Consider the following 9,390-nt stretch of genomic DNA (forward strand, 5'->3'; position numbering starts at 1 on the left):
CTCTCTCCTTTTTCTCCTATAGCTTCTATTTCTCTGGAGAGCCCTGACTAATGCAATTGTATACTTTGCTGTATCTGTTTATGTCTGTGATGAAAACCATCGTATCAGTGTGCAGCATCCATTTTTCTCTTCCCTATGCCTTTCAGCAAGGTGAGATGTGATGCCACTCTTGTTTGTGCCTTTAGCAACAGACCTTACACTATTCTCCCCCTTCCCCTGGGTTTCGATTAAGCTGATTCTCTTGCACATGATTTTGTGCCTATAAAACTGTATCCCGAGTTGCTTTTAAAATATATTTTTTTAATAACTTGCAGAACCATTTTTTGAGTTGAGTCGACTAGTGTTGTGTAAGTTTCTATTCCTATCCCCAGTGGCTACCTTACAGCAACTGCTGCTATCACTTTTATACCAAAAACTTTGTTACAGGAGCTCAACAAAATCTTCTTCAACTCAACAATTTTAAAAAGGTAAAACCATTTGATCTAAAATATACTGAGCATTTAAGCTGACTAAAAAAGTTAAAGAATAGGTTGATATTACCCTTTGCTACTTTTAAAAGTCCTTGTGCTGTCAATATGACAATAGTACTAGACTTGCAGGTGAAAATATTAAAAATAAATGGTCTTTAACCCGTAACATCTATTTTAAAATGGAAATACCGTTTCAAGTTACTATGTCCTTTTCTCAGTAATTCTTCCCTACTGTAAGTTTTTATAATAAGCAGAAAAATGTCCCAAACGTTCACATGTTGACATTTATTGATACTTGTGTGGCATGTCTATTGATGTTTAGACAATATGATAGACAATTTGCATAATAAGTAAGTAGAAACTTATTGTGGGATATGGTTTATTTTCTTAGTTCGAGATAGTTGCTTCTGGATTTGAATCTGCAATTCTAAAGAAATATAATTTTATATGAAACATCATCACTCAAACTTATCCTTATTTTTTGTTGACAGAAAACAGAAAGTGAAAATGTGCTGCTCAGTTGACAGTTGTCAGCATCTATTTTGTTTTTGTTCAGAGGTATAATTATATGTTTACTTAGAAAAAGAGGATTTATAATTAAGAAGTACTCAAAATTCTGTCTTTAGTATTATTTCTAAAACTATTAGGAAAAAATAAAGTTTATAGTCTTTTATAGCAGATTTATTTCACAATTAGGTAATTCTGGCCAAAATTTCCTTTCTCATCTCACTATGCCAAAACTTATCTACTGGCTGCATCCCATCTTTAAGTCATATTGAACTTCTCACCATTCAGTGATTGTTAAACCCCTGATTTTCGCTTTTCCTTGAATATCTTTAGTCCTCTCTTAGAAGCAATCTAAGATTCAGTCATGGTGACTTTTCCAATGTGTAGGCTGATCTCAAATCCCTACATAGAACGTATTCTGTCACTTTCCATATCGCAATAGAATATATATCTAGTATAAGCTCTCTGACATTATGAGAGGTTTCTCTTCAAAGCATCTCCCTCCATTGAACTATGAATTCTTTGAAGGAAGAGAACCAATCTCATTCCTCATTTTTTAAATATAAAAAAGATATATGCCTTTCTTACTCATATCACTCTGGATATGTAAACTATAGTAATTTAAAGGAGGAATCAGCTCAGAATTTTTACAGTAAACAGAAGTAATTAATCTGAGTTTACTACAGAATCACTTATGTAGTTAAAAAAATACTTCTTTTTTTCCTGAGTGCTACTCCTGGATAGTTTGATTTATTTGGAGATTTATATCAAAGAAAGGTTCAAATGCAAGAATCTACAACTGTGAATTAACAAGTAAGAATTTTTAAAAATAAGACACAAAATGTGCTGATATGCCATCATGGTTCAGGTTGTAGCACTGAACGATTCATTTACTTGTACATGTACCAAATGCCCACTCTGTATCAAGGTTTGGGAAATGTATTGGTAAACAGAATTGATCCTTTCCTTTGTGAAAGTTCTATTCTGTCAGGGGGATAGATGGTAAATAATAAAAACGACAAAGATGTCAATTTATTGTTGTTAGAAAGTGAAAAGAACTAAGGAGACAAGGCGAAAAATATAGAGTTAAGTGAATCAGATGTGCTCTGCTGGGAGGGGAATTTCAGACGTAAATAAGATATTATAGGTTGGCCTCATTACTAATGTGATATTTGAGCAAGGGCTTTTGTAGGTGAGGGTAGATTCTCTCCTAGAGCCTCCAGAGGGTATGTTTCTCTGCCAATTTTGGCTCAGTAATATTGATTTTTGACTTCTGGCCCACAGATCTGTGAGATAAATTTATTTTGTTTTAAGCCACCTAGTTTGTGGATATTTGTTACAGCAGCCATAGAAATCTATGCTCCAAATTGGCTATAAAAATTGCAACTCTCATAGCAATGTACCGAAGCCCATAATGTTCTATACTGCTGTCAACATTTGACATCACAAACATATTTTTTAATGTTTTTGAATATGATTGATGAAAAGTTCCAACCACTTTTTTGTTTTAATTAGACTTTTTCTATTAATATTTAGGTTAACATATTTTATATGTTTGTTGGCCATTTGTTTTTTTTCTTGTGACATGTACTTTTCACACATTTTCCCATTTTGTATTTTTCTTTTTTTTATAAAAATTATTTATGATTTTCATTTTTTGTCTCTCTCTAGTCTATATATTACACAATTACCAGAATCACATTATATAATTTTATATAGATGTCTGATACATTTTTATTTATGGTAAGGAAAGTACCCCCTCCTGGCTCTCCTTTTTTAGAAAATTTTATTTAAGCACAGTGCTCATACTTTATAAAAAATAGTCACAGCATTTTTATTATGATTTTATATATTTTATTAACTCTACTATATAATGCATTTTAATGGCCAATCCTATTTTTTATACAACTGATAAAAAAAAAAAATCTGATCTTGCCATCCACACTATCAGTCTCCTTTATCACATTTTATTTTCTGAAAGAGCTATTTTCAACTTAATTAGACAGTTGGCATACATAACTCTTGTATCTAACTTAAAATGGCAATATAAGCAACTTAAATTGGTTAAGGTTTTCCTAAGACTCTTTTACTTTTGAAGTACAGATTTCTGACTTTCTTTTTAACTCATGGGCTTTATGTTCATGGTTTTAAACACAACGTCATTCTGAATGCCACCAAGACCACTATGGTACAGTGTTTCTTAAAAGAATCCATAAAAGGCCTGAAGCCATTAGTTCTGTGTCCGTAAGCAAGTTTTGCCTTTATGCAGATCTCATCTTCTTTGACTCCAGCTCTGACATGTTGCTAAAAATGTTTGATTCATCACCTTCTTATCACAAGTGGTATCTATGTGTTAAAAACAACTTCATTATTATATGTATGTTTTTTCTAAACCATTGGAATCTAATTTGAATATTTGGATGCAGAGGGTTTGATGTTTATACATTCACAGACACAACTATATCTTGACTGCCACCAAGCCAAAGCAGTTGTATTATACCATAAATTATAAGATGTATTCCAATTTCAAATATATTAAAATGTGGGAAACGTGCAACTTAGAATAAGTGAAAGGTACAATTAACTTGGTGGCATTCAGAATGATGTTTCCTGAACTCTAACGTTATCACACTAACAGTAGACATTCCTCAGAAATATTTTAAGGGAAAGCATCATAGCGATTAAAATGGTCTATAATCTTCAATGTGAATTCAAAGAGATTCAGGGATAGAAACAATACAATGGAAATTTAAGGAACACATAGTAGCAAAATTAAATCATCGGTGGAGGCAGAAAAAATTAGTATTTTCCTGCTGCAGAAATTTGAATCAGCGACATACAGAACAAACAAGAATACCCCAAATGTGAAAACTACATCTGTGAATTGAGACTTGACTGTGAATGAGCTTTTTCTGGTACTGATTCTTGTTTTTGTTTTTTTTTTCTTTCTGAAATGAACTTCTTCCTTTTATACTATAGACCAGCTTTTTCAACACAGAGGGAGAGAAGAGGACCTACCACTGGTAGTTCTGGGCTCATTTCATCCATTTGCAAGATATTTGTTGTATCAGCTTCACCACTTAAGCTTTAAAAATTTCTCTCTATGGAGTGATGCCTATGAATTTGAGCTGCATTGTTTTTCTAACTTTGGGTAGCATAACTCTGATTCTACAATATATTAATCTTTGAGAGCAACAGATATTGGGGTTAAATAAATTAAGATCCTTTGCATCTTAAATCTCTCTCTTGGAGATTCAAAGAGTGTGTTAAATGCACACAGAAATCCCACAGTGAATAAGAAACCTGTTAAAGATTGTTCACTTCTTAAAGAAAAAGACACAACCCAGTAATATCTTTCTCAGGGATCTGAAAGCCATCTCTGAAATGTAAACATTAAGAGGATGGCACCCCTGCCGTTCTGTTTATGTGGAAGAAGGGGACCTAACTTTGGTGGGCACCTTACTCTAAGCTATAATACAAATTACCTTCTGCCATAAAAACACAAGAAAATTTACTTTTCCTTTGAGTAATGTCAGCTAGCAAACATAGACATATTGCCCGTGTTCTCTCCCACTCCAGCACTTAAAAATCCTCCCAGTCTTTGTTTCAGTTGAATTCAGCTTGTGTTCTGGTCTGTCTCCCCCATTGCGGTAACCTGTTTAACTTTGTCCAGTACAATTTTCACTTTGAAAATACTACTTCTGGACGTGGTTTCATAGTGTAGTGGTTAGCACACCTGCTTTACATGCAGAAGGTCCTGGGTTCGTGCCCCAGTGGAGCCACAGTACATGGTCTACAGCCATACCACCCTGAACAAGCTTGATGTCTGATCTCGGAAGCTAAGCAGGGTCAGGCCTGGTTAGTACTTGGATGGGAGACCACCTAGGAAGACCAGGTGCTGTAGGCATAAATAATAATAATAAATAATAATAATAAAAAGAAAATGCTACCTCTGGATCCTCCAAAATATTTATGTTATCCTTCCTAACTCAGTTGACTGGGCTCTGAAGCAGTTTTGCTTGGGCCACAGATGTACACAGACTTCTCCAGGACAGCTCCATTAGATTCTGGACACCGCCTGTGCCTTCAGTCTTACCAAGGCCTTCTAAAGCATGGTTTCTCCAGTTTCTGGCATTCGCTTATTCAACTGTAGGGCTGAAATAAAGTGCTAAAGGGATTTATAAGGAATAGATACCATGTGGTCTTTACTGTTCTTTTCCACTTTCCTTTTAAACACTCCACCTTTAACTGAAAATAAGGATGTAGGTGGGACAAGGTGTATTGCTAGGATAAGTAGCATATCAGAGCCTAGACTTAGTTTGCAAAAATGTTATATGTCAACTATTTCTGTATAGTGAAGTAAATAACCCATAAAGTGAGTTATAGTTGCTGTTTAGAAACACTTATAAGATTTCCTGTGCCTACACTTTTTGCTTTAGAAAAGCAGTTATTCTGTATTTTAAAGTCAAATACAGACATAAAATACATTCATATTTTGGACAAGAATTGGAGTCTGACCTACTTTTACCTTTCCTTCAGCTAACTTCTTGCAGCTGAAAGTCCAATTCAAACCCAGAACAAACACACAGTCTCTGAAAAACACAGCCTTTTATATTAGCCATACATAAAATTTCGTTCTATATATTTTGACTTACAATCCTTTTATCAAAATATGATTTTTATTTTTATGGCCAGTACTTACTGTGTTGGCGGTACTTCCAAATTTTAAATAGGCTTTCAAAAGTGTTTATCCTATTACTAAAATTGCAAATAAAAACAATAACAAAAATTGGTTGGAAAATAAAAGGACACAAGTGCTATCATCAATTGTGACATAGGCCCATTAAGGAAGCCACTTTTTAAAATACCAGAATATATTTGAATTTGTTCCTCATTCCAGATATTCTGACCTTTACTTTAAAGCTCTTTTTATCCCTTTATTTCATGAGCACTTATTCTAAAAGCTAAAGACGCTTTTACACAACATTGCATATACATGCAAATAAACCTATTTCAAATAAATCAAATTTATCACTTACAACAGAATTCTTTAAGTCCCTTAACATATGCTATAGCTGAAAATTTGGCATATATATGTATACATAACATATACAATGAGTCTAATATATATAAATATATAACATACATATCACATTTACAAGCAACCTTTCAGACTTCTCTAAAGCCCAGAACTGTGTCCTAGAGTCACAGATACTTAGAAAAGAGCTTCTAAACAGCTGCACTCTCCAACTCGGAGTTTGCACATTTTAGATTTTGGGAGAACTTGTAAGACTTTACTCAAAGGTGATTTATCTCTCTTTCACAGAACCATAGCAAATTGGATTAGTTTGTTTTCTAATTACAAGAAAATTGTACCTGGAAGAAGAAGGAAGTTTGAAAAATTACCTGATCTGTATTAATAGTGCTAATGTGAAATAAAAGTGGACAACAGCTGAGCAGACTGTTCAAAAAACAGAGAAGTACTCCAGCAATCTGATAGCATTTAACCTAAATTCAAGTGAATTTATGTATTTTAATATCTTAGTGTAGAAGTCTGTCCTATCACATTTTAAAATAAATTATAGCCATAATGGCGAACTCATATAATTAGATTATTTTTAATATGTCTCCTTTAAGTTGAAGGTATCTAGCAATATGAACTATAGGTTCATCAAACCTTTGACTTAAAGATCTCTTAAATTAGCTTACATAAAATTGTTGATTCCTTAAGATAGAATTTATTAAAAAAGAGATTATGAGGAAGAGCAAATAGATTGATTTTTGGTCCATTAGACATTTTCAAGTAGGGAAATTATTTTTCTTTAATATTTAAATTTATGGAATAGCCCTGAAAAAGAAAGGGTCAGTTTCTTCACTTCCATGTGATATTTAATGGTATAAACTATTGAAATAGATATAAACTATTGAAATAGATATAAACTATTGAAATAGATATAAACTTTAAAATAAACCAAATTGTATCTAAATTAAAGGGACGAGAAAACAATAAGATCGAACACTTATTTTTAGTAGTGGAATTAATATATATTTTATTCAGACAAATTGGCACATTTGCATTAATTTCAACAATTATTTTATTAAGTTTTTTCGTTTTCTTTTGTTCGGTTCAATCTATTGACCATCTGCCATGTGTCAGAAACTTCTCAAGTTTCGATGCAGTGCTGAAAGGATAGATTGACCTATGTTCTGTGAAGCCTACATTCTACTTACAACCACAAAATAGCAAGTTCTGCTATGAAAATAAAGCAAATGAGATAGAGAAGAGACCAGGAAGCATTTCAGATATGGGTATAAAAGTCCTTTTGAGCCTGTGATGTTTCAGTTGAGGTCAAAAGGAAAAGAAAACAAAACCAGTCTCATATAAAGTTAGAGATAAAGCATTCCAGGAAGCAGTTACATTTTCTTTCTAAACTGGATGTTTTTTCCTTCTCTGAATGCCCTAGCTAGAACTTCTTAGGTGAAGTTAAATAAAAGCAGTTTGAGTAAACATCCTTGTCTTCTTTCTGTTCTTAGAGGAAGAGTGCTCAGTACTTCACCTTTATGTATGAAGTTAGCTATGAAGTTTTTTGCAGGTGCTCTAAATCAGCATTTGTTAAGATTTTTTTTTCTTTTTTAAATTTTACTTTGCATTCCTGAAATAAACCCAAGTTGGTCAAGATGTATTACCTTTTAATCTATACATTGTTGGATTCAATTAGCTTAAATCTGTGTTAACAATATCTGTGTTTGTGAAGAATATTGGACTGTATTTTTTTTTTTTTGTAATGTCTTTGTCTGCATTTAATATCAGGGTATTGCTGGATTCTGGATTCATAGAATTAGTTGGATACTATCTTTTTATATTGAGTTTCATTGAAGAGTAGTTGTGTCATTGATATTATTTCTTCTTTACATACTAGTAGAATTCACCAGTGATGCTCTCTGGGCCTGGGAGTTTCTTGAGTGAAATTTAGCAGCTTATAGCTTTCCAAGCATTTTTCCATTTTATCCAAATGGTTAATTTACTGGAATAAAATCACTCATGCTATTTTTCTTATTTTCCTTTGCTATATGTCGTGGATATTTGAAAAAGATGACCCCTCTTTTATTTCTGATATGAGTCTTTTATTTTCTCTTTTTTCTTTTGTAGGCATACCTCGTTTCATTGTATTTCACTGTATTGCACTTCACAAACATTGTGGTTTTTAAAAATCGAAGGCAAGACCCTCCACCAGTAAAACGATTACGACTTGCTTTATTGTGATACTCACTTTATTGCCGTGGCCTGGAACTGAATGTGCAGTATCTCTGAGGTTTGCCCGCACTTGCCAGTCTCTGGAGAGAATGTCTATTTTCTCTTTTTTTCTCAATGAAATTGCATTATGTTTTATTGATTCTATTACTTTTTTTTAAATTTTCTCTTTCATGGAGTTTTGCTCTGATCCTTATGCTAATTTTATCTTCACTTTGAGTTGAATTTGCCCTTCTGTTTCTGGTTTCTTAAAGCAGAAGGTGAGAGCACTGAGACCTTATTTTTTTTATATAACCAGCATTTAGTGCTACAAATTTCTCTTGACAGCTGTTTTAGATGCATCTAGCAGATTTTGATGGTCTGTGTTCACTTTTATTAAGTTCGAATACTTTACAAATTTTTTTTGATATATTTTTTTATGACCCATAGAAGTATGTTACTTAGTTTCCAAGTATTTGGGAGTTTTCCAGATATCTTTCTGTTGTTAAATTTTGATTTAATATTATTATGTTCAAAGAACATACTTTGTAGTATTTGATTCCTTTTAAATCTGAGGTTTGTTTTATGGGCCAGATTATGATATATCTTAGTAAACATCGTTTACATGCTTAAAAAGAATGTGTATTCTGCTCTTGGTTGAGTATTTTATGAATACAAATTAAATAAAGTTGATTGATAGGGTTGTTCAGGTATTCTATGTCCTTGGTGAATTTTATCTACTTATTCTATCAGTTATTGAAACAGAGCTTTTATAATGTCTGTCTATATGGATTTATCTATGTTTTCTTTTAGGTTCGAAAGAAATTTTTTCTCTAATTTTAAAATTATTAGTTATATAAATATTAGGAATGTTATGACCTTTAGGTAAAATTATCTAATATTATTACAAAATATTCATTTGGTCCCTTATTATAGTTTGTTCTGAAATCTACTTCTTTTGATATTAATATAGCATTCCAGTTTCCTTTTGATTAGTGTTAGCATGGTATATAATTCATCATCCCTTTACCCTTCACCTATTTATGTCTTTATATTTAAAGCAGGTTTCTTGTACAATAGCCTATAGCTGGATCTTGCTTTTGCATCCAATTTGACAATCTCTGCATTATAATTGGGTAGTTTAGGCCATTTACATTACATGTGACTTTTTTATTTGCATGA

At 32.5% G+C, this 9,390-nt stretch overlaps 1 pseudogene; it reads left to right on the forward strand.

The window, feature by feature from the left end:
- Positions 1–4,768: 4,768 nt before the first annotated feature.
- Positions 4,769–4,884, forward strand: LOC111743952 (annotated as a pseudogene).
- The last annotated feature ends 4,506 nt before the right edge of the window (positions 4,885–9,390 follow it).

This window comes from Pteropus vampyrus, unplaced genomic scaffold, assembly GCF_000151845.1.
Source record: "Pteropus vampyrus isolate Shadow unplaced genomic scaffold, Pvam_2.0 Scaffold5, whole genome shotgun sequence".
NCBI classification, from domain to species: domain Eukaryota; kingdom Metazoa; phylum Chordata; class Mammalia; order Chiroptera; family Pteropodidae; genus Pteropus; species Pteropus vampyrus.